This window comes from Leucoraja erinacea, unplaced genomic scaffold, assembly GCF_028641065.1.
Source record: "Leucoraja erinacea ecotype New England unplaced genomic scaffold, Leri_hhj_1 Leri_798S, whole genome shotgun sequence".
Taxonomy (NCBI): domain Eukaryota; kingdom Metazoa; phylum Chordata; class Chondrichthyes; order Rajiformes; family Rajidae; genus Leucoraja; species Leucoraja erinaceus.
In genome coordinates this window covers 35,754-62,410 of record NW_026576727.1, presented here as the reverse complement: position 1 = coordinate 62,410, position 26,657 = coordinate 35,754, and the positions used below count along the sequence as shown (strand labels likewise).

The following is a 26,657-nucleotide window of genomic DNA, read 5'->3' as shown; positions in this document are numbered from 1 at the left end:
ATTGTTTTATACTCTTCCCCAGATCTGTGTCTGAACACAATCTTGTCTCGGAGGTCTACGGACAATTCATTTGTCTTTATTGCTTGGTTTTTGCTCTGACATGCACTGTTAACTGTGGGACGTTATATAGACAGGTGTGTGCCTTTCCAAATCATGTCCAATCAATTTAATTTACCGCTGGCGGACTCCAATCAATTTGTAGAAACATCTCAAGGATAATCAATGGAAACAGGATGAACATAAACTCAATTATGAGTGTCATAGCAAAGGGTCTGAATACTTATGTAAATGTGATATTTCAGTTATTTATTTTTAATTACTTTGCAAAAATTTCCAAACACCTGTTTTTGCTTTTTTATTAGGGGGTATTGTGTGTAGATTGATGATATGAAGAATAATTTAATCCATATTAAAGTAAGGCTGTAACGTAACAAAATGTGGAAAAAATTAAGGGGTCTGAATACTTTCTGAATGCACTGTAGTCAGCACATTAGACAAGCTGCATTTGATTATTTTCTAATTGAATTGAAGCAGTCTCCAGGCAAGACTCTGGGATGGTGTGTTGCCTCCCTGATGCTATAGTCAATGATGATTGGGAAAGAACATTGGATCTTCTGAGAGGGGAGGGTAAGTCCCCAGAGTAGACTGTCCATGTTGGTGGCAATGCCATATTTCTGAAGGGAGATGAGGTCCTGCAATTTTGGGAGTTGGGTAGTAGGTTAAGTGTAGGACCTCCAGGTTGTCCAGGATCCCCCTCTCACCGTATAGATATGCCGTAGTGTTGGACATTTCCATCCTGGGAAAAAGGTTCTGTCTACACCAGCCATGTTGTAACCTCAAATTTCTACCCATGCCACGTGGTAACGAGGCAAGAAATAGAAAGATAGTACAGTTCAATACATGGCTAAGGAGCTTGTGCAGGAGGGAGTGTGTCAGGTATATTCATCATTGGGCTCCCTTTAAGGGTGGGTGAGACCCATACAAGAAGGATTAGTTTCTCCTGAACTGGTAGGAACCCAATATCTCATAGGAAATTATTCTAGTGCTACTCAATGGAATTTAAACTAGAGTTTTAGTGAGGTGGGAAATGGAGCAGCAGGTCAGCAAGTGGAGAGACTAAGGGGAAGATGGAGGTTATGAACAGTTAGTCCCAAAGAAAGGACAATCAGGGACAGGTTAATGAACATGGTGAGGCTGAGGGGCTGAGCTGAGTTTATTTCAATGCAAGTAGTATTTTGGAAATAGACGTTGAACTTAGAGCCTGAATCAGTCTGGAGCCTGTATAGAACGATGATGTTGTGACCATTACAACATTATAGTCGCTTGGTTGTGAAAGGGACAGGACTGGCAGTTTAATACTTCAAGGTTTTGATGTTTCAGACATGATAGAGAGGGAGGTAAAGGAGGTGGAGGAGATGCACTACTAATAAGGTAGATGTCACAGCTATACACAGGGAGGACCCATTGGAGAATACATCCACTGGGGAAATGTGGTTGAGGTAAACAATAAGGAAGGTGCAGTCATTATGATGGGATAATACTATAGCAGGGCTGGGGAACCTTTTCATGGTGGAAGGCCGCATTAAGTTAGCTGTAATCTAATAAGGCCGCATCCAAGATACTTCAATCAGATATACTTCATAATGTACATTATTTTGTTAATATAGCCCTCATGACTTACTAATGTTTTAATTGTGGCCGTCAGTCGGGGAGGACTATTTTGTTGAATCTTCTTTTACTCGTTGGTATTTTAAATGAGTTCATTTTAAGATTAAAACAAAAATAATAAAAGACAAACAAAACATATTAATAAAAATAAAAGGATTTGTTCTACACAATTTGGATTCATTCAAAAGGCCGCACTTAATGACCTATAAAGGCTGCATGTGGCCATAAGGCTGCAGGTTCCCCACCCCTGTACTATAGGCATCCTGATCACCAGGGGGGTAGAGGAACAGATTTGTAGACATATTATACAAAGGTTTAAAAGCAACGTTGGTGTCATAGTGGGTGGCTTTAACTTCCCCAACATTGCCAGCTGCTAACGGTGCAAGAGTAACTGCAACAGTACATCCTTCCTGTATCGGGGGAACCAGAATTGCATGCAGTACTTCAAAGGGTTCTAAGAGTAAACCTAGCAATTATAGACCTGTTAGTTGGATGTCAGTGGTGGGCAAATTAATGGAAAAGATACTTAGAGATAATATATATATGCATCTGGATAAACAGGGTCTGATTAGGAACAGTCAACATGGATTTGTGCCTGGAAGGTCATGTTTGACTAATCTTCTTGAATTTTTTGAAGAGGTTACTAGGGAAATTGACGAGGGTAAAGCAGTGGATGTTGTCTATATGGACTTTAGTAAGGCCTTTGACAAGGTTCCTCATGGAAGGTTGGTTAAAAAGGTTCAACTGTTTGGTATAAATGCAGGAGTAGCAAGATGGATTCAACAGTGGCTGAATGGGAGACGCCAGAGGGTAATGGTGGATGGCTGTTTGTCGGGTTGGAGGCAGGTGACTAGTGGGGTGCCTCAGGGATCTGTGGGTCCTTTGTTGTTTGTCATGTACATCAATGATCTGGATGAAGGTGTGGTAAATTGGATTAGTAAGTATGCAGATGATACCAAGAAAAGGGGTGTTGTGGATAATGAAGAGGATTTCCAAAGTCTACAGAGTGATTTAGGCCATTTGGAAGAATGGGCTGAAAGATGGCAGATGGAGTTTAATGCTGATAAATGTGAGGTGCTACACCTTGGCAGGACAAATCAAAATAGGACGTACATGGTAAATGGTAGGGAATTGAAGAATACAGTTGAACAGAGGGATCTGGGAATAACCGTGCATAGTTCCTTGAAGGTGGAATCTCATATAGACAGGGTGGTAAAGAAAGCTTTTGTTATGCTAGCCTTTATAAATCAGAGCATTGAGTATAGAAGCTGGGATGTAATGTTAAAATTGTACAAGGCCAAGGCCAATTGTGAGACCAAATCTGGAGTATGGTGTACAATTTTGGTCGCCCAATTATAGGAAGGATGTCAACAAAATAGAGAGAGTACAGAGGAGATTTACTAGAATGTTACCTGGGTTTCAACAACTAAGTGGGACTAAGGGAAAATAATTGTTCAGCACGGACTTGTAGGGCCGAGATGGCCTGTTTCCGTGCTGTAATTGTTATATGGTTATATGGTTAAATGTAGCTTCACCAAAGCCCCATAGAGCTCATCTGGCTTCCCGTTATTCTTTGCTATGTTATGCACCTTTTCTTTTATTTTTTTTTCCATCCCGAATTTCTCCTGTCAGCCACGGTTGCCTCTTACTCCCCTTAGAATTGTTCTTCCTCTTTTGAATTAAATGATCCTGCATCTTCTGGATTATGCCCAGAAATTCCTGCCATTGCTGTTCCACCATCATTCCTGCTAGGATCCTTTTCCAGTCCACCTTGGCCGGCTCCCCTCTCATGCCTTCATAGTCCCCTTTGTTCAATTGCAACACTGACACTTCTGATTTAACCTTCTCCCTCTCAAATTGCAGATTAAAACTTATCATATTATGCTCACCACCTCCTTGCGGTTCCTTTACCTTGAGTTTCCTTATTAAATCTGGTTCATTAGACAACACTAAATCCAGAATTGGCTTCTCTCTGGTAGCCTCCAGTGCAAGCTGCTCTAAGAATCCATCTCAGAGGCACTCTACAAACTCACTTTCTTGAGGTCCTGAACCAACCTGATTTTCCCGGTCTACCTGCATATTGAAATCTCCCATAACCACAGTGGCATTCCCTTTGTTTCATGCCAATATTAACTCCTGCTGCAACTTGCAGCCTATATCTAGGCTACTGTTTGATAACTATATCCAGGCTACTATAGATAACTCCTATTAGTGTCTTCTTACCTTTACAATTCCTCAATTCTATCCAGTGACTCTACATTGTCAGTCTCTATGTCACCCCTCACCAGCAGAGCTACCCCACCTCCTCTGTCCACTAGCCCGTTCTTTCCATCCGAAATTAGTGGATGCCCGGGTGCCATTGACCACCCAAAGTGCCGCCGGGCAACCTAAACGCCGACTCATTTTGCCCGGCTTGGCACGCAGATACTGGTTTATACCGATAGACACAAAAAAACTGGAGTAACTCTGCGGGTCAGGCAACATCTCTGGAGAATAGGAACATGACGTTTTGTGTTGGCGGTGGTGGCTGTATTCCTCTAGTATCTTTGATTGCAGGGCAAAGATACTAGGTGCATGGTGATGAAGGGTCGGATCGAATGACGGGCCCCGAACAGTGGCAACAGCGGCTCCATCTCCTCAGGGCTCTAAATTAGCGGTTGCCCGGGTGCCAATGGCAACCTTCAGTCGTGCTGGGCAACCTGAAAGCCATGCCATTTGCCCGGCTTGGCAAGCACCCGGGACACCTCTCGTTTAATCCTGAGCGGGCCCCCTCTCTATCTCTCGCTCTCTGTCACTCTCTATCTCCGCCCGCCATTCGTGTCCGGCTCTCGGCTCGGCTCTCTGCTTGGCTCTCAGATCTAGGGTCTCCGCTCGGCACGGCCGGCCGCCTTATACATGCGCACTGCCATGGCCTGCACATCCTCCCCCTGCACATGCACACAACCACAGCCAGCACATCATCAGCTGTGGTTGTGCGCATGTGCAGGGTGGCATGGCAACTGGTCGCCGTCGCCCACTTTCTCCCCCCCCTTTGCATTGTGGGAGATCTTGCCGCCATTGCTGTCCGGTCGCTGCCTCACCGCGACCGCTGAAAACCAACGCAGAATTACTCCCTGGAGATGGAGCTAGAGTAACTTTTGCTTCTTGGTTTCTTGGTCCTCCAAAAACTGTCCAAATTGAATTTAAACTGGAGTGGACCCACCATAACCAAACTCCAAACTCTGAAAAATAACAGCCTATTGCATTTTATGTTTATTTATTGTGTATATATATATATAGTCTATGATATTTAGACACACTGAACCTTTATCTACTGTTCTGTATTATGTTTACATATTCTGTTGTGCTGCATCAAACAAGAATTTCATTGTCCAATCTGGGACACATGACAATAAAACTCTCTTGACTCTTGACTCTGGACTTAAGCAAAAAAGGGTTCTTGGGGAAAAAAGAGCGACTTTAAATTTAGTTGCGTCTGGTTGGGTACCGTTGGTAGGGTGAAGATTATTCCATGCTTTAATTGTGCAAGGGAACTCCATGGAGCAGCCAGCATCTCTGGATAGAAGAAATTGGGTGACGTTTCGGGGAGAAACCCTTCTTTATATTTCCTCTGGTTTTAGTGTTTTTAGTTTAATTTAAAGATACAGCATGGAAACAGGCCATTCGGCCCACCGAGTCCACGCCGAACACCAATCACCCGTACACTAGTTCTATCCCACACATTAGCAACGTAAGTCAAGAGTCAAGAGTGTTTTATTCTCTCACGTCCCAGTTAAAACAATGAAATCCTTACTTGCAGCAGCACAACAGAATATGTAAACATAGTACTCTGTAAACAATGTTATAAACGAGAAAACAAAACTCCATACAGAGAGCTCCCATATTCAGGATCAATTCCGGGTCTCTGGCAATTTTAGGCAGCAACTTTATGGCCAATGTACTGCCCCATAGCCTTGAACTGAATTAAAACATACAGTAGCTGTAAAGGGGGACATAGCGTCACTTAGAAATTTAAGACTGAAAATGGATAGTTTCTTTAGTTTTAGTAACCAAAGTTATCAACGTATAATTTTTTGTGTGTTGGAAAATAAAATATAGTGGCACAGCTAGTGGACTTGCTGCCTCACACGCCAGAGATCTGTGTTCGATCCTGTCCTTGGGCACTGTCTGTGTTGAATTTGCACATTCTCCCGGCAAGCATGTGGGTTTCCTCCCACATCCCAAAGATGCATTGGTTTTGTAGGTTAACTTGTCTCTGTACAATTGCCCCTAATGTGCAGGGAGTGGGTGAGGAAAGTGGGATAACTGAACTGGTGTGAATGAGTAGACAAAAATGCTGGAGAAACTCAGCAGGTGAGGCAGCATCTATGGAGCGAAGGAAATAGGCGACGTATCAGGTCGAGACCCTTCTTCTGACTGATGTGAGGTTCCAGGGGGCGAGAAGGATATAAAACTCTCTTGACTCTTGACTCTTGACAAGCAAAAAAGGGTTCTTGGGGAAAAAAGAGCGACTTTAAATTTAGTTGCGTCTGGTTGGGTACCGTTGGTAGGGTGAAGATTATTCCATGCTTTAATTGTGCAGGGGAACTCCATGGAGCAGCCAGCATCTCTGGATAGAAGAAATTGGGTGACGTTTCGGGGAGAAACCCTTCTTTATATTTCCTCTGGTTTTAGTGTTTTTAGTTTAATTTAAAGATACAGCATGGAAGAGGCGGAGACAGTGGGCTGAGGTAGACCTGGGAAGCGGAGGAGAAAGCAAGGACTATCTGAAATTGGAGGTCAATGTTCATACTGCTGGCGTGTAAACTGCCCAAGTGAAATATGAGGTGCTGCACCTCCAATTTACAGTGGGCCTCACTCTGGCCATGGCGGAGGCCCAGGACAGAAAGGTTGGATTCGGAAACGGAGGGGGAGTTGAAGTGCTGAGCCACCGGGAGATCAGGTTGGTTATTGCGAACCGAGCGGAGGTGTTGGCGAAGCGATCGCCAAGCCTATGCTTGGTCTCACCGATGTAGGACAGCTGACACTTAGAGCAGCGGATGCAATAGATGAGGTTGGAGGAGGTGCAGGTGAACCTGAGCCGCACCTGGAACGACTGCTTGGGTCCTTGAATTGAGTCAAGGGGGGAGGTAAAGCGACAAGTGTAGCATTTCTTGCTGTTTCAAGGGAAAGTGCCAGGAGAGGGGGTGAAGAGACAAATTGACCAGGGAGTTATGGAGGGAGATCTGCAGAAAGCCGACAGGGGAGGAGATGGGAAGATGTGGCCAGTGGTGGGATCCCGTTGGTAGACAAAGCTGGAGAAAATCAGCGAGTGAGGCAGCATCTATGGAGTAAAGGAATAAGCGACGTTTTGGGTCGAGACCCTTCTTCAGACTGATGTCGGGAGGGATGGGGGGCGGGAAACGAAAGGAAGAGGTGGAGACAGTAGGCTGTGGGAGATCTGGGAATGGGAGGGGAAGGAGGGAGAAAGCAAGGACTACGTGAATTGGAGAATACCGCTGGGGTGTAAACTACACAAGCAAAATATGAGGTGCTGTTCCTCCAATTTGCGGTGGGCCGCATTCTGGCCATGGGGGTGGTCGGATTCAGAATGGGAGGGGGAGTTGAAGTGCTGAGCCACCGGGAGATCAGGTTGGTTATTGCGAACTGAGTGGAGGTGTTGTGCGAAGCGATCACCAAGCCTGCGCTTGGTCTCACCGAGGTTGATCATACGCTGAATAATCCAACCAGATTTTTGTTTGGAAGTGGAAAGAGATTATAGAAATTGCATTCATTGCAACGTGTAAAAATAGATGAGATACTGTATTGTAATTTTGATGCATGTCATTGTGGGATATATCATGTCTTGATTGGTGAATATGTTTAGTTTGTGACTTTATTTGAAGCAGAAATAATACGTGAATGCTTCATTGACCGCAATTCCGACTGGTAACTACGCACTTCGCTATCGCCCTGATAACGACGGCTGCCTGCAAATCTGTTAACGGCGCTTTCAAAACAACCCCTCTCGCACGTCGAGGCCGGGAAGAGGGAGGGAGGGCGAGAAGGAGAGAAAGAGAGGGAGAGAGAGAGAGAGAGAGAGTGATAGAGAGAGAGAGAGAGGGAGAGAGAGAAAGAGAGAGATGGAAAGAGAGGTCTCATTCCACCATTTGGAGCAAAGACCCTACGCTATAGGATCTTTGGTCTGAAGCAGCTGCACCAAAGGCCCTATAGCTTCTGTCGGCTGGCGGAGAAGGGGAGGTGGTGGCGAGGAGGCGGTGGCACTTTGCCGTTGGACAGGGACTGCCAAGCCAGCGGGGCGATGTTGTCCGAGGAGCGCTGATCTTCCTGGGACCCCTCCGCTCCATCCCGCACTGTTCCCATTCCCTCCTCTATTCAGTCTTCACTGACATCCCCTGTGCTCCCCTCCCGATCTACCCCCCCCCAATCTATTCATCACCCTACCCACCTCGCATTGATTCTCCTGCCACTCCCCCACCCCATCCATCCTACACTGGTCCCTCAATTCATCCTGTACTGATCCCCATTCCCATCCATCCTGCACTTCTCCCCCATTCATACTGCACTGAGCCACCCATTCATCCCGTACTGACCCACCCTCCATTTACCCTGCACCAATGCCCCCATCCATCCTGTAGTGATCTCCCCATTCATCTTTAATGATCCCCTCATTCATTCTGTACTGATCCCCTCATGCATCCCGTACTGATCCCCTCATGCATCCCGTACTGATCTCCCATTCATCCTGTAGTGATCATCCATTCATCCTGCACAGACCCTCCGATCCACACTGTCCTGACCCCCCCCCCCTTTCATCCAGTACTGATTCCCCCCATTTATCCTGTGCTGATCTCCCCCCCTTCCATACTGTACTAATCCTCCCATTCGAGAAGAATGGGGGGAACAGTCTGAAGAAGGGTCTCGACCCGAAACGTTGCCCATTTCCTTAGCTCCATAGATGCTGCCTTACATGCTGAATTTCACCAGAATTTTTGTCTACCCCCTTTCATCCTGTACTGAACCGGCCATTCATCCTGTACTGATCCCACCCCCATCCATCCTGTACTGATCCTCCCATTCATCCTGTACTGATCCCCCATCCCCATCCATCCCGTACTGAACCCCCCATTCATCCTGTAATGATCCCATCCCCATCCATCTCGTACTGATCCCCCCCATACCCCTTTTCATCCTGTACTGATCCCACCCCCATCCATCCTGTACTGAACCCCCCATCCATCCTGTACTGATCCCACCCCCATCCATCCCGTACTGATCCCCCCATTCAACACCACTGATATCCCTGTACTCTCCCCTCACAATTTTACATACTCCCAACCAACACGTACTAATTCACCTGCCTCAATCCATCCAATCCACACCGATTGCCTTCTCAGACTGATGGGTTTCGGCCTGAAACGTTGCCTATTTCCTTCGCTCCATAGATGCTGCTGCACCCGCTGATTTTTTTGTGCACTTTTGTCTACCTTCGATTCTCCAGCATCTGCAGTTCCTTCTTAAACATAACATGTGAATGCTTCATTGAGCACAATTCCGACCGGTAACTACGTACTTTGTCCGAGCACATTATCGCACGCGTCGTGCAAACCGTCTTAAATGACCACCTAAACTGTCATTTGGCAACCTAAAAAGCTGTCAAGGTTGCCCGGCTGGCAACAGGGAAAATAAGTTAAGCGAGAGCCCTGCTTTCTATAGGATGTATAACCCTGAATATTCAGTTCCCAGCCCCAAGAGCGGAACTTGCTATCAAAACATGGAGGGGACTGGGGGACACATATTTTTGGCGGCCCCATGCATATGCGCACACTCACACACAAAGATACTAGAGGAGCAAGATGCGCCACTCAGCGAAAAACTCGTAGTATGACGTGTGTGATGGTCGCCGCCATTTTACTGGACTGCCCCCACACTGTCATGGCGTCCACATCTACAGCTCAGTGTAAATTGTTCTAATCGCCGATGTTGACAACTCAACCTGTCTTAGGTTTCCCAACAACAACGAAAGGTGAGGAAATATTATTGTTTTCTGTCGACATTATTATGTCCTGAAAATGATATTTTTTTTGTTCCCCTATCAACACTCATTGGGAAACCAGGATTGTTGGTACATTAGAAAGTTACTAGATTTTGTTTTTAATAGATCTAAACTTACCACAATAATAAAGTCACCAATTTTTGTTCTTCTGTCATTTTAGTTTTTGTTTCTGTTCTGCAGGAGTCTCCAAAATATGGTCCGTAGGGAGAGAGGGAGACTTTATTATTGTAGTAATTTTAGATCTATTAAAAAATCTATTAACTTTCTAATGTACCAACAACCCAAGTATTCGAATGAGTGTTGATAGGGGAACAAAAAATAACATTTTCAGGACAAAATAATGTCAACAGGAAACAATAATATTTCCTCACCTTTCTTTGTTGTTGGGGAACCTGAAGAAAGACTGGTTGAGTTGTCAACATCGGCGATTAGAACAATTTATACTGAACTGTGGATGAGGACGCCATTACAGTATGCGGGCAGCCCTATAAAATGGCGTCGACAATCACTCACGTCATACTACCCGTTTTTGGAGGAGTGGTCTATCTTACTCCTTGAGTACCTTTGGATTACACAGAGGGAGGATTACATACAGGAAGTCGCGTTTTGCATTAACAAATGGCGGCCGTGACGTTCCGTTACATACTACGCGTCAGGCCATTGGATTTCGGAGGAGTGGCCAAACTTGCTCCTACGCCTGCCTCTTTGTCGGGTACATTGAACAATCCTTGTTCAGTACGTACCAGGGCCCCATCCCCGACCTCTACCTCCGTTACATTGACAACTGCTTTGGAGCCACCTCCTGCACCTATACACAACTGAATGACTTCATCCACTTCACCACCAACTTCCATCCGGCACTCCAATACACCTGGACCATTTCCGACACTTCCCTACCATTCCTTGACCTCACCATCTCCATCGCAGGGGACAGGCTTCTGACCGACATACACTACAAACCAACTGACTCACATGGCTATCTGGACTACATGTCTTCCCACCCTGCCCCCTGTAAAGACTCCATCCCCTACTCCCAATTCCTCCGCCTACGCCGCATCTGTTCCCAGGATGAGACATTCCATACCAGGGCATTGGAAATGTCCCCGTTCTTCAGGGAACGGGGATTCCCTCCGCCACCATAGATGAGGCTCGCACCAGGGTCTCATCCATACCACGCAACACTGCTCTCTCTCCCCATCCCCGCTCTCGCAACAAGGGCAGAGTCCCCCTGGTCCTCACCTTTCACCCCACCAGCCGGCAAATACAACACATAATCCTCCGCCATTTCCGCCACCTCCAACGTGACCCCACCACTCGCCACATCTTCCCATCTCCCCCCATGTCTGCCTTCCGCAAAGACCGCTCCCTCCGCAACTCCCTTGTCAATTCTTCCCTTCCCTCCCGCACCACCTCCTCCCCGGGCACTTTCCGTTGCAACCGCAAGAAATGCAACACCTGTCCCTTCACCTCCCCCCTCAACTCCATTCAAGGACCCAAGCAGTGGTTCCAGGTGCGACAATGGTTTGCCTGTATCCCCTCCAACCTCATCTTCTGCATCCGCTGCTCTAGATGTCAGCTGATCTACATCGGGGAGACTATGCGTAGGTTGGGCGATCGTTTCGCCGAACACCTCCGCTCAGTCCGGAATAACAAACCTGACCTCCCGGTGGCTCAGCACTTCAACTCCCCCTCCCATTCCCAATCCGACCTCTCTGTCCTGGGTCTCCGCCAGAGTGAGAAACATCGGAAATTGGAGGAACAACACCTCATATTCCGCCGGGGCAGTTTGCATCCTGATGGCATTAACGTTGAATTCTCCCAATTTTGCTAGCCCTTGCTGTCTCCTCCCCTTCCTTAACCCTCGAGCTGTCTCCTCCCATCCCCCCGCCCTCGGGCTCCTCCTCCTCCTCCATTTTTCCTTCCTTCTCCCCCCCACCCCCATCAGTCTGAAGAAGGGTTTCGGCCTGAAACGTCACCTATTTCCTTCACTCCATAGATGCTGCTGCACCCGCTGAGTTTCTCCAGCAATTTTGTGTACCTGCTCCTCTATGATGTTTAGTCCAAAGATCTTATAGCGGAGCAAGATGGGCTACTCCTGCGAAATACAATGGGCTGACGTGTAGTAGCTACGTTTTTCTCCGCCCATTTTAGTAACCTGACCCGACCCGACTCGCAGTGTAATCAATGTTGCGGGGCAACAGTTTGTGTGTGTGATTATAGGGTTTGATTCATAATTCTGTCAGTTCATACTGCTTGTCAAGAATAAAATTTGACTCTGGTAATTGTCTTTTTTAATGTTTTTTAAATCATTTCTTTTTAAATGGCTCACAAGCAGTGTTTGAGTTGATTTTGTAGTAACCGGAACCTACCCGACCCGACTCGCAGGGTAATTGACAATGCGGGGGAAGTTTTTGTGTGTGATATAGGGTTAGATTCATAATTCTGTTAGTTCATAATTCTGTTAATTCTTGTTAAAGATCTTTGGTTTAGCCTGTGCCACGTCTCCCTCCTCCAATCACCGCAATCACCTCTATCCTCCAATCACCGCACTCCCTCCTCCAATCACCGCACTCCCTCCTCCAATCACCGCACTCTATCCTCATTTCCACCCCCATCCTTCCTCCTCCAATCACTGCGCCGAATCATGTCCCGCCCCCACACCTTCCTCCTCCAATCACCGCGATGAATCATGACCCGCCCCCTTTCCCTGCTGACCGACAGCTCTCTCGTCCAATCGGCGCCCTCGATCATCAGCCCCACCTCCACTGTCTCGCGGAAAGCGGAGATTTCACCGGGTTTTAAAATCCGGATACAAAACATGGGGGGGACGTGTCCGCCTTTGCCAAGCCCCATCCTCCTGCAGCCATGTCTCTGTAATCCCCACAATGTCATATCCAAAGATCTTATAGCGAAGCAAGATGGGTTACTCTCACGCTAACGTGAGGTACACTCATGGGCGGATTCATGGGTGATTATAGGACACATTTTAGCAACCTGACTCCGCCATCTTGCTCCGCTTTCTTGCTCCCGCCTTCTTGCTTCCGGCCAAAGATTGGATCCGCAGCGGGGAGAAGGAGTGCGGGGCCCGGGGCAGCGGGGAGAGAGAGTGCGGGGTCCGGGGCAGCGGGGAGAGAGAGTGCGGGGTCCGGGGCAGCGGGGAGAAGGAGTGCGGGGCAGCGGGGAGAAGGAGTGCGGGGTCTGGGGCAGCGGGGAGAGAGAGTGCGGGGTCCGGGGCAGCGGGGAGAGAGAGTGCGGGGTCCGGGGCAGCGGGGAGAGAGAGTGCGGGGGTGCGGGGCAGCGGGGGGGGAGTGCGGGGCCCGGGGCAGGGGGGAGAAGGAGGGTGGGGCAGCGGGGAGAGAGAGTGCGGGGCCCGGGGCAGCGGGGAGAAGGAGTGTGGGGCCCGGGGCAGCGGGGAGAGGGAGTGTGGGGGCCCGGGGCAGCGGGGAGAAGGAGTGCGGGGCCCGGGGCAGCGGGGAGAGAGAGTGCGGGGCAGCGGGGGGAGAAGGAGTGTGGGGCCCCGGGGCAGCGGGGGGAGGGAGTGCGGGGCAGCGGGGAGAAGAAAGGAGTGTGGGGCCCGGGGCAGCGGGGAGAGAGAGTGCGGGGCAGCGGGGAGAAGGAGTGTGGGGCCCGGGGCAGCGGGAGAGAGAGTGCGGGGTCTGGGGCCCGGGGCAGCGGGGAGAGAGAGTGCGGGGCCCGGGGCAGCGGGGAGAAGGAGTGCGGGGCCCGGGGCAGCGGGGAGAGGGAGTGTGGGGCCCGGGGCAGCGGGGAGAAGGAGTGCGGGGCCCGGGGCAGCGGGGAGAGAGAGTGCGGGGCAGCGGGGAGAAGGAGTGTGGGGTCCGGGGCAGCGGGGAGAGGGGGTGTGGGGCCCCCGGGGCAGCGGGGAGAGAAAGAGCGGGCGGGGCAGCGGGGAGAGAGAGTGCGGGGCGGGGCAGCGGGGAGAAGGAGTGCGGGGCCCGGGGCAGCGGGGAGGGGGAGTGCGGGGCCCGGGGCAGCGGGGAGAGAGAGTGGGGGTGCGGGGCAGCGGGGAGCAGGAGTGTGGGGCCCGGGGCAGGGAGAAGGAGTGCGGGGTCCGGGGCAGCGGGGAGGGGGGAGTGCGGGGCCCGGGGCAGCGGTGAGAGAGAGAGTGCGGGGCCCGGGGCAGCGGGGAGAGAGAGTGCGGGGCCCGGGGCAGCGGGGAGAGGGAGTGCGGGGCAGCGGGGAGAAGGAGTGCGGGGCAGCGGGGAGAGAGAGCGCGGGGCCCGGGGCAGCGGGGAGAGTGAGTGCCCCAAGACAATGTTTCTTATTTAATGTCCCTTGTCTACTCTGAAATAAAGTTCATTATTGGATTAGAAGAAATATAATTGTGTGTGTTATATACATTTATATAATTTTCATGTATGTGTGTTTATAAACATTTTATTCTTTAACAAGAATCAACAGAATTATGAACAAACAGAATTATGAATCTAACCCTATAACATGCACAAAAAGTCCCCCCCTGTCAATCACCCTGCGAGTCGGGTCGATTCCGGTTACTACAAAATCAACTCAAACACTGTTTGTGAGCCATTTAAAAAGAAATGATTTAAAAAACATTAAAAAAGACAATTACCAGAATCAAATTTTATTCTTGACAAGAAGTTTGAACTGACAGATTTATGAATCTGACCCACACAAACTGTTGCCCCGCAACATTGATTACAGTGCGAGTCGGGTCGGGTCAGGTAGGCTCAGGTTGCTAAAATGGGCGTGGAAAATGCCCATGATCCCCTGCATAGTGTACTACACGTCAGTCCATTGCATTTAGCAGGAGTAGCCTATCTTGCTTCGCTATAAGATCTTTGGTCATATCTACCAATCTCTAACTGAGCCTCAAGTTCATCCACTTTACTTTTAATACTTCACGCATTCATATATAATACTTTTAATCCATTACTGCCTCACCTTTCACACCGATTCCTATTTCACTTGGCCATACTCTCTTTTCCCTTCATGAGCTTTCCGCCCCGTTCATTCTGGGGTCTTTTTTTAACTTTCCCTATACTCTCTTTCCCTTTAACTCCATTCTTGCATTTCAAATTTGTCTCCGCCCCCTCCCACACTATTTAGTTTAAACCCACCCGTGTAGCAGTGGCAAACCTGCCTGCTGGCATAGATTTAGAATGAAAGATAAGAGGCTTAGAGAGAGCTCAAGAAGGAATTAGTTACAGAGGAGGATAGTTTAAATCTAAACCCAGCGCCTGAGTGCGTGTTGAGACAGGAACAATGTTTAAGATGTATCTAGTCGAGCACTGCATCACCAAGCCACAGAAGACTCGTCGGACGGCCGAACCAACCCAGAACCCGTTAGACGTGGAACCGCCGGAGGCTCCGTCACTGGACAGTCCATCAGACGGCAGAAGAGCCGAAACCGGGCGCATTCAGTGGGCGGCTGGACTCGCTTGGAGGCTCCTTGGACGCGGAACCGCCCGATAGCTCATCGGATGTGGAATACTGGGATGGAGTTGCTGGAGACATTGGGCGTGGAGACCAAGGGCCGGTAGGAAGGTGAACCGGGTTAATGCTTCCAGTACCTCGAAGGTAGGCTGCAGGAGGTTGCCCCCGGGACATAAGATGTCCGGCGAGGAGATGAGAGGGACGACGGTTCGCTGGCCGAGCCGGTTGTGGGCGACGGAGGGGATCGGGAGTCGCTCCGGTAGAACGAGCACACGGGAATCCAGACGGTGAACTCAATGAAATGGCATCACACATGATGGCACCGGCATTGTATACAAAATGAATTTCACTATGTACTGATTATTTGCATTTGTGACAATAAATATCCATTGAACTGATATCAAATAGGATTAGTGTAGATGATGGATCAAAACCATATAAACCATATAACAATTGCAGCACGGAAACAGGCCATCTCGACCCTTCTAGTCCGTGCCGAACACGTATTCTCCTCTAGTCCCATACACCTGCGTCCAGACCATAACCCTCCATACCTTTCCCGTCCATATAACTAACCAATTTATTTTTAAATGATAAAAACGAACCTGCCTCCACCACCTTCACTGGAAGCTCATTCCACACAGCCACCACTCTCTGAGTAAAGAAGTTCCCCCTCATGTTACCCCTAAACTTCTGTCCCTTAATTCTCAAGTCATGTCCCCTTGTTTGAATCTTCCCTACTCTCAGCTTATACACGTCAACTCTGTCTATCCCTCTCATCATTTTAAAGACCTCTATCAAGTCCCCCCTTAACCTTTTGCGCTCCAAAGAATAAAGCCGAAACTTGTTCAACCTTTCTCTGTAACTTAGTTGCTGAAACCCAGGCAACATTCTAATAAATCTCCTCTGTACTCTCTCTATTTTGTTGACATCCTTCCTATAATTAGGCACCAAAAGCCCACTTTATTCTATAGACCACACATGTAACCACAATGACAGAGAAACTATGACACATACAAGTAGTCTGAATAACAACAAACATTTTGGCTGTAATTTTGCCAGATAGGATATAAGATGTTGTTCTAATAATGCAAATTCATCAGCTTGAAATAACTTTCTTTCTGGATCTTATAGAAACCAATACAATTATAAAAGGACTGGACAAGCTAGATGCAGGAAAAATGTTCTCAATGTAGGGCGAGTACAGAACAAGGGGCCACAGAAGGGGAAGTCATTTAGGACCGAGGTGAGACAAAACGTTTTCACCAGGATAGTTGTGAATTTGTGGAATTCCCTGTAATAGTGGAGGCCAAATCACTGGATGGATTTAAGAGAGCGTCAGATACAGCTCTAGGGGCTAGTGGAATCAAGGGATATGGGGAGAAGGCAGGCACTGTTGATTGGGGACGATCAGCCATGATCACAATGAATGGCGGTGCTGACTCGAAGGGCCGAATGGCCTCCTCCTGCACCCATTTTCTACGTTTCTACATGTTAACCTACATTTAACGATGTATCTCTGAACATACAGTACCAACTACATGCATCAAATGTAACGTAACGCATAACACATCAACTTAATACAGAAAGAATTACTGTGTTCCCTACCTCATGGTGTTCATTAGATACAAAGCTCTTTAATTTCTGTTCACAGCTTTAGCTGCACTTTTACTGTTGAGTCGATTGAGAAGGTGCTGCAGGAAATGATTTCCTCACTCAGTCTTTTCCTGATGCTGAATTGAAACTCAACTTCGGAAGTGAAGGTAGACAAAAATGCTGGAGAAACTCAGCGGGTGCAGCAGCATATATGGAGCGAAGGAAATGGGCGATGTTTCGGGCCGAAACCCTTCTTCAGACGGAAACTAGCTTTTGCAAGAAAGTGAAACTAGCTTTTGCAAGAAATTAGGGAAATGATATTGCAGTGTGTCTGTGGTGGAACTGCCTGGATCCAATACAAGCCCAGAACAGGATAGCAACAGAATAGTAAGATTAAACGAGAACTTACCAGTTTGAAGTTTGATCTGTATTTTATGAGGAGTTACGATGAGGGATTACGTGAAGAAGCCCGCTTCCACGCATGCGTGTCATACTTCAAAGCAGCGGTGTGAGGTCACAGGAACCTATAATGATCTAACATAGTAAGATTACCAAAGAGATACCAGTTTTTGATATGATCATAAGAGGGTGGGAGCGGAGGGCACGTAATCCCTCATCGTAACTCCTCATAAAATACAGATCAAACTTCAAACTGGTAAGTTCTCGTTTAATCTTACTATTTTACTTCGGAGTCACGTGAGTGACTACGTGAAGATTTCAAAGCTCTGTGACCTCATGCCGTGGAACGAGTCCATGCTTCACAAACTGCCTTGGGTATTGGGAGAGAGCATCATTAGTAATTTTAAACACAATTATACAAAGAGTTGTGTGGTATAACGAAAAAAATATATAACATTTTTTAAAAAATTTGAGAATCATAGCCCTGTAACCTTTCGGGCAAATTATTTTGTTGAACATAAAATGTTTTCTTAATACAATGATGGCTCCAAAAAATAACTGGTTTATTATAAAACCTTTTGATAACCCTTTTTTAATGACCATCCTGCCATTCTGAGGATTTGGTCTGTGGGTACCTGTACAATTTTTGCTGCGGATGTTGCTGCAGCCCTGGTGGAATGAGAGTTAAAACATTAGTGTCTATTTCTGCCATTTTTAGGACCTATTTGAGCCACCTTGATATAGTTTGAGTCATGACCCTTTCATGCGGTTTCTTGTAAGAGATAAACAACTCCATTCTCTGACCTCGAATGTTCTTAGTATATTCTATGTATTGTTAGATGTGTCTTGCTATACAGTCGTTTGCCATATGGGTGTACCATAAATTCAAACACTTGACCCGAGGAACCCGATCTGTTTTCTTTTATTAAATCCTGTATGACAACACCAGTTTCTCGGTGAGATGATCAGGGAGTCCAGGCTCAGTTTGCTTAATGGCTGGACTTGTTGTGCGGTAAATAACACCATGAGCATAACCATCTTCCTGGACTGTTACTGAAGTGACAACGCTGTTATGAGCTACAGGCTCCTCAGCATGTTGAGAAACGACACCCACGTCCCAGATTTCGGAGTACCTGGTTTTCTTACCAGGGGTGCGTTTCCACCGCGTGCCGCTCCGTTCCTTGTGATAGGTAATTGGAGAGTGCACTTGTGGCACTATTGAAGGCACTGTAGCTCCATCGATTATCCTAATGGAGGCTTGTAAAAATTCCAATACGGCCAGAATGTTCTTGGCCTTTTGGTCGAGATTGTTGTCCAAGCAGTATATGCCCCATTTCTTGATGTGTCCAAGGTACTGCTTCCGTGTTGACAGTCTTAGTGCAGATGAGATGAGATTCATCGTCCTGTCTGACAGTGTAGTGGGTCTGTTAGACTCTACAAATCAATAAATCCATAGTGTTATGGCATGGATGACTGCCTCCAGTCACTGGATAAATCAATAATTTTTTGGCAATGTTCATAGGGAACATGGTTCTAACACCATCCCCTGTAAGACTGAAATACCATGATTGAGAAGGTCAGTCGGGTACTCTGAAAATTCCAGATGCCGAGTGTGGTTGAATTATCCCTAGTACCCCAATGATGGGTCCGAACGGGGGAAAACCTCACCCTATGGCTTATTTACATACCAATGCCAAGCTGGTTTACGAATTTTAGTACATAATAATGGGGCTAATGATTGCCAAAGTTCTATATTGCCAAAGTTCCTCTATTGAGTCAATGCCTGCCATATAGAAACCCACAACTGACACCAAGTCTATATCAATAATAAGAGCATCCATCTTAAAATGAATATCTAAAACAAATGTGTTTAGGGTTAAAATCAATGATAATCCTGCAACCCTACTCTATCTTATATTTAATAAATATGTTCAATCCCATCTTTTGTGTACAATTCTTGTAGCACCATGTGGGTTTTAGATTGTTTGGCTTATGTAAGGACAAAATGCCCTTCTGGTGTATGATGTACTTTGGTTAATGGGATGAGAAAAACCCTATCAGATAACCCTGAATACTGCTGAGATTATATGAATCTGTAGTGATTATATACCATACATAACTATAGTGTTGCAACCTCCCCTACCCTCGTAGGTCCCTATTTTAACAGAAGAAAACCCCACCCACCTACCTCCCTGGTTACCGGTGGTTTTGTTATTTCCTTGGTTTTTTGAAAATAAGGTTCTGGTTTAATATTTCTTGTTCGGGGTTGTGTGGGAGGTTGAGGCTTCCGCATCTTCCAGGGTGGCCGCCCTGGCCATACCCTAAAACGGATCCTGCAGGTTATATTGATTTCTGACCCTGCTACTGGTATGAGCCACATTTTTTTTTTTTATTTTTTATTTTTATGGCCTTGCCTGTGGCTGGTATCATGCTCCAAAATAGGCCCTTGCGCTGGCCTTGATGAGCCCCAGTGTCTTGGCTTAGTCCACACACGGTTTTTATTTGCAAATGGTAGCATTTTTGGGGTCCTAGTGCTGGCTGAATGGCCGCCTTCCACGTGTAGTTCAGGTTATATTGCATATTATTAAACAGATCTAGTGCGTCTTGATGGTCTTTGGTTACCTACGTTTAGTCCAGGGTGCTGGTGTGTGCTATGATGCCTTCCGTCAATCCCTTGAAGGTTCTCTGGATCTTGAGGTCCTGGTTCCTGATGTTCGTCCATATGCTGCCAAATGCATTGGTTTACACTGGGCACCTGTAATGCCTCACCGTTGCCAGGTGGCAGATGTCTGGCCAGTGTTTGTAAATTTTTCTTGTTGGCGTTTGTGGCCAGACATATAGTAATACTATTGCCATCCTGGATCCAAGTCTACCCATGTTTGACTTGGCTAAAGTAATCGGCCACCATGTCCAGCAGAGTCCCTGCTGTGTTAGGATCATGGGACGCTGTATTACCAGGCTCTGGCCCATCAGGGTCCTGCCTACTCTTTTTTATAGAGTTAGAGATCTCTAGGGTCCCACACGGGGTACCCATGTGGGGCTAAACTGCTGCCCACTTGTCTTTTGTTCTGCGGACCCCTCTTGCAGGTCAGCCCAGAACTGACCCACAGTGCTCCCCTCTGATGGGGTAAAAGCATTGTGCAGCCCTCAAAGAGGTACTGCTGTGGTTTTATCACGTTGGAGCAAGGCTCCATACACCGCTTCTTCCCGCTCCAGCCCTCTCGGGCACTGGTTGCCGGCGGTTTTATGCAAAGTCGGACCCTTCCGAGTCCACTACCTTGTTTGATTTGTGTCTAGCCTACCGCTCGGTCACATGGATCTGGCCGGTGGGGGGCCGACATCGGGCACAGCTGATCCCACTACGGTTGATCCAAGTGCCGCTGGCTGCTGCTGGCTGCCCGCTGTTCCATGGTCCTCCTTCTCCAGTTTTGTCCTTCCTTCCGTGAAGTGGATATGGCCGGTGTGGAGGATAACTGGCACAGCTGCTTCCATCTATTCCTTTAACCCGGCTTCAACGCTCTCAGCACTCCTGGCTGCTCCTTTATCTAAGACCCCTGGGACCGACCCCCGTACTGACGGTACTGGTCCCTTATGGTCGTTGCAGCCGGTCAACCCCACTCTAATGCCCTCAATTCTGGGCACTCCTACTTATATGGTCCTTAGATAAGGGACATATAAGACATTAAACTGATGATAACAGCTACTATAGTTTTTATATAATATATATAGTCCCTAGATAAGGGGTGTATCAGATATTAAACTGATAAGAACAGATACTACACTTGATCTTAGCCAAAAAGCCGAGAAGCGATTATTGTAACTAAAACCCCGCTGGGACCGATCCTGGTACTCACATACTGGTCCCTTGTAGTAGATTGCAGCCAGTCAACTGCAAAGTCCTTTGCTGCCGAGAAATGAACTTTCTCACCATGCTGGAGCGAAGTTGGGCACAGGTGTTTTTCCCCCTCCGGGAATCGATGTGCCCATGCTGCTCCTGCCGTTGCCAGCTCCTCACGAAGTGCCAGCTGCCACTGCTGCTGTCTGTGCTACTGCAACTGCCGGCTGCCACTGCTGCTGCCGCTGCCGCTGCTGCTGCTACTGCCGCTCCTCCGTGGTTCTCCCGCCGGCCTTCTGCACCTTACATGGACCTGGTCCATGTCTGCACCTAGAAAGGTAAGTTGAAGGAAACGCAGGGTCTCTTACCTGCTGTTCCCGACTTTCCTTCTCCCGCCGGTGACCGTCGTTCACTGTGTCGGGTTCGAGCCGCTTGGACCGACCCCGGTGTTCACGGGCCTGGTCCTTCGCGGCAGTTCCGCAGCCGGTAACCCCGGCTGTTCCTATAGATCCCCTGGACCCTGGTGCTTACCTTGTGAACAAGGTTTTCAGCCCGAACGTCCCGTTCCGACTCCATAAGTGCCGCTGCACTCGCTGAGCGTTTCGAGCCCCGGTACCGCTGGTCCGTGCTGTCTGTCCCGCAGCCTCTGCGCTGGCTGCTAGCGACTGGTCCCAAGCCAGTCTCGTTTGAGACTGGCATAGGGACCTTTTTTACTTTGCTTCCCGCCCGGCCGAGAGGTGAATTTTGCCGGTGCGGGAGCAAAGTCGGGCTCAGGTTGTTCCCCTCCAGGGAAACTCGTGCTGTTGCTGCTGCTGGCTGCTCGCCCTCCACGGGTCTCCCCACCAGCTTTCCGCAGCCTCCTAAAAGTAAGTAGTAAAAAGGAACGCAGAGTCTCTTACCTGCTGTTCCCGACTTTCAAATCTCCCGCTTGGGGAACGCCGTTCCCCCCTGTGTGACTCGTTGCAATGCGTGTAGCGATATGACACGCATGCGTGGAAGCGGGCTTCTTCACGTAGTCACTCACGTGACTCCGAAGTAAAATCACTGCATTTGTCACACCCGGCCTGATTGGGTGATCTTTTCTCTGCCTGTTTATCACATCTGTCAGTTATCACCTGTCACCTTTGGCTCTTTGTGCCCAACGGAAAATAACATGTTTATCTCTTTGCCATCAAATGAGAGATGGGATATCACCCCAGGAGGCCACATGAATGACAAGGGTGCCAGGCAAAACATTTCTGAACGTTATGAAGCGATGCAAACAAATGTATGTACAGCCTCCAATAATGTCGGTAGTATTTTTCCCAGTTCTTGTTTTGTATATTCTGAATAAAGTTGATTTTGATTTTTAAAAAAAACGTTTTTCTTTTTGCAAGGCTGCATTCAAAGGTAAGTATGAAACATTGGTAGCAGTGATTTCTCACTGTTACAAGGGGATCCTGGTTTCTTGTGTTGATCCTATTAACTTTATAAGGTGTCACCTGATATGTCGAACAAAAGACTAAGCCTAGGTTTAGTACAACTTCATCTTAATTAACACTCAAGTCAACTATGGGTCCCTTGAAGGCAGACACGGGTGAAATTATTATGGACAACAAGGAAACGGCAGAAGAGATAAACAGGTACTTCGGATCTGTCTTCACTAAGGAAGACACAATCAATCTCCTAGATGTACTGGAGGACAGAGGATATAAGAGGGTAGAGGAACTGAAAGAAATTTTCATTAGGCGAGAAATAGTATTAGGTAGGCTAATGGGACTGAAGGATGATAAATCCCCTGGGCCTGATGGTCTGCATCCCAGGGTCCTCAGGGAGGTGGCTCTGGAAATAGTGGACGCATTGGTGATCATTTTCCAATGCTCAATAGATTCAGGATCAATTTCTGTGGATTGGAGGATAGGTAATGTTATACCACTTTTCAAGAAAGGAGCGAGAGAGAAAACGGGGAATTACAGACCAGTTAGCCTGACTTCGGTGGTGGAAAGATGCTGGAGTCAATTATTAAAGAGGTAATAATGGAGCATTTGGATAGCAGTAAAAGGATTAGTCCAAGTCAACATGTATTTATGAAAGGGAAATCATGTTTGAATAATCTTCTGGAATTTTTTGAGGATGTGACAAGTAAAATGGATGAAGGGATTCCAGTGGATGTAGTGTATCTAGACTTTCAGAAAGCCTTTGATAAGGTCCCGCCCGGGAGACTGGTGACTAAAATTAGAGCACATGGTATTGGGGATAGGGTGTTGGCATGGATAGAAAATTGGTTGGCAGACCGGAAGCAAAGAGTAGGAGTGAACGGGTCCTTTTCAGAATGGCAGGCAGTGGCGAGTGGAGTGCCGCAAGGCTCGGTGTTGAGGCCACAACTGTTTACCATATATATTAATGATTTGGAAGAGGGAATTAGGAGCAACACTAGCAAGTTTGCTGATGACACAAAGCTGGGTGGCAGTGTGAACTGTGAAGAGGAGGTTAGGAGGGTGACCTGGACAGGTTGAGTGAGTGGGTAGATGCATGGCAGATGCAGTGAAATATAGATAAATGTGAGGTTTTCCACTTTGTTGGCTAAAACAAGGGGGCAGATTATTATCTCAATGGGGTTAGGTTAGGTAAGGGGGAGGTACAGCGAGACCTGGGTGTCCTTGTACACCGGTCACTGAAAGTTGGCGTGAAGGTACAGCAGGCAATGAAGAAAGCTAATGGAATGTTGGCCTTCATAACAAGAGGATTTCAGTATAGGATTAAAGAGGTTCTTCTGCAGTTTTATAAGGCTCTGGTGAGACCACATCTGGTGTATTGTGTACAGTTTTGGTCTCCTAATTTGAGGAAGGACATCCTTGTGATTGAAGCAGTGCAGCGTAGGTTCACGAGATTGATCCCTGGGATGGCGGGACTGTCACATGAGGAATGATTGAAAAGACTAGGCTTGTATTCACTGGAGTTCAGAAGGATGAGGGAATAGCTTATAGAAACATATAAAATTACTAGACCAAGTGCAGACCCGTTGGGTCTGTTCCCCCAACATGCGATTGTGTGTGGGGGGGGGGGGGGGGGGGGGGGGGAGGTAGCATGCAGCGTCAAACACACTAACTACCCCCGGCACTCACACTAAATACCCGCCTTGATATTATATTAATATTATTAATTTGCTCCTTTTACCCCATGACCACCCTATCTACTGACACATAACCCCCAACTTGCGGTCACATCTAGAGGGGGGGGGGGGAGTTAGAGAGAGATGGGAAGAGAGAGAGAAGTGGCAGAGACAGAAAGAGAGACAGAGAGAGGGGCACGAGGGATAGGGGGGGGGGGGGGAGGGAGGAGGAGAAGATGGGGTGGGAACTGGGGGAGGGGGGGGGAGAGGAGAGGGGGGGGGAGAGGAGAGTGGGGTGGGGGAGATGAGAGAGGGGGGGTAGGAGAGGGGGAGGGGGGGAGAGGAGGAGGGGGGAGGGGAGGGAGAGGGGAGGGGGAGGGGGGGGGGGGGGGGGGGAGGGGGGGAGGGGGGGGTGGGGGGGGCAAAGAAAAAGGGGAAATGGACAGGAGAAAGAGGGGGGAGGGAGGGGGGAAGGCGGAGGGGGAGGGGGGAGGGAGAGAGGGAGGGGGGGAGGGAGGGGGGAGAGGAGGGGGGGGGAGGAGGAGGGGGGGTGAGGGAGGGGGGAGAGGGAGGGGAGAGAGAGGGGGAGGAGGGAGGAGGGGGAGAGGAGGGAGGGGGGGAGAGGGAGGAGGGGGAGAGAGGGAGAGGGTGGGTAGGGAGATGAGGGTGGGAGAGGGGAGGGGGGAGAATTTTTCCCCCCAGAGGGAGAGAGGGGGGGAGAGGGGGGAGAGGAAAGGGGGGGGGGAGGGGGGGAGGAGGAGGAGGAGGGAGGAGGAGGAGGGGGGAGGGGGAGAGGAGAGGAGAAGGGGGGAGGAGAGGGGGGGGAGAGGAGAGGAGGGGGGGGGGAGGAGAGGGGGGAGAAAGAGAGGGAGGGAGAGAGGAGAGGGGGGGGGAGAGGAGGAGGGGGGGGGGAGGAGAGGGGGGAGAGAGGAGAGGAGGGGAGGGTGGGGGGGAGAGGAGGGGGGGGGGAGAGGGAGGGAGGGGGGGGAGGGAGGGGGGGGAGGAGGGGGGGGAGAGGAGGGGGGGGAGAGGAGGGGGGGAGATGAGAGGGAGAGGAGAGGGGGGTGATGGGGAGAGGGGGGATGGGGAGAGAGAGAGAAAGGGAGAGAGATGGGGGGAGAGAGAGGAGGGGAGAGAGAGAGAGAAAAGGGAGAGAGACAGGAGGTGAGAGAGAGAAAGAGCGAGGGATGGGGAGAGAGAGGAGGGGAGAGTGGGAGAGGGTGCCTTTTTACTTCAACCCAAACCCCCCTAAACAAACATTTGCAGGCAGTGCTTTTATCATCAATCTAACCATATTTTCATTTGCAAACCACATTATGGGTACTCACAGCTGTGGAGGAGTTGGTTCAGTGTCATTCAGAGCTCTGATTGAGGCACACCATTTGCAGAGACTGATTGAGGCACACCACTTCCTGGTTTTATAGTCCCTCCCCCTCCCTCCAGCAGGGGCAGCAGAGAGAATGGGGAATTTTGTAAAAACATTAATATCTGTCATTTTTTCATCGACAGGAAAAATCCTCAGCACACATACGGCGGAGGGGGGGGGCTCTGAGCGAGGTGGCCAAAAATGACGGCCGTAGGTGGCGGCGTTCTCTCGGAAATCGCAGCACAGATGGCCAAAACCGGTCAAGAACAGACTTTTAGTAATGTCGATAAAACGACTGGACAAGCTAGATGAAGGGAAAATGTTCACAATGTTGGGTGAGTCCAGAACCAGGTGCCACAATCTTAGAATAAAGGGGAGGTCATTTAAGACTGAGGTGAGAAAAAAACTTTTTCACCCAGAGAGTTGTGAATTTATGGAATTCCCTGCCACAGTGGGCAGTGGAGGCCAAGTTACTGGATGGATTTAAGAGAGAGTTAGATAGAGCTCTAGCGGCTAATGGAGTCAAGGGATATGGGGAGAAGGCAGGCACGGGTTACTGATAGGGGATGATCAGCCATGATAACAATGAATGGAGGTGCTGGTTCGAAGGGCCGAATGGCCTCCTCCTGCATCTATTTTCTATGTTTCTATGTTTCTAAGGTACATTAAGCATGCATGCAAACCATTGACGTCTAATAACTTCACATTTACTTTACTATTCCCACATCACTTCATAAACTAAATCACAAAATACATGACTTGGACTAGATTAGTTCAGTTTAGTCGGCTGGGCTTTGTGTGCAGTCCAGCATCCAGGCCAACCCATCTCTCAACCAGCCATGGCCGAATTGGTCAACGAATTGCCGTCAGAATTTGTCCTGTATTTTGACCTTTTGTTCCTTATTTGGGAGTGAGAAAGTTGGCAACTCTAGGCGTTGGTCAAAAACAAGAAGATGGCATGGGACACGTATAGGCAGCTGGGATCAAGTGTATCCCTGGATGAGTTTCAGGAACTAAGGAGTAAACTGAAAAGGGAGATCTGCAGGGCAAAAAGGGGCCAGGAGATAGCTCTGGCAGGTAGCATTAAGGTCAATCCCAAAAAGATTTTATAAATACGTAAGGGGGAAAAGGTAGGCCATGGCAGCACTCCCCACCAGCCCCCGACAGGCCCCCTCCCCTGGCTGCAGAACGCAACAAGAGATGTAACACATACACACCTCCTGTCCCACTT

At 48.6% G+C, this 26,657-nt stretch overlaps 1 pseudogene; it reads right to left on the bottom strand.

The window, feature by feature from the left end:
• Positions 1 to 20,838: 20,838 nt before the first annotated feature.
• LOC129694783 (U2 spliceosomal RNA) lies at positions 20,839 to 20,946 on the bottom strand (annotated as a pseudogene).
• Positions 20,947 to 26,657: the final 5,711 nt, after the last annotated feature.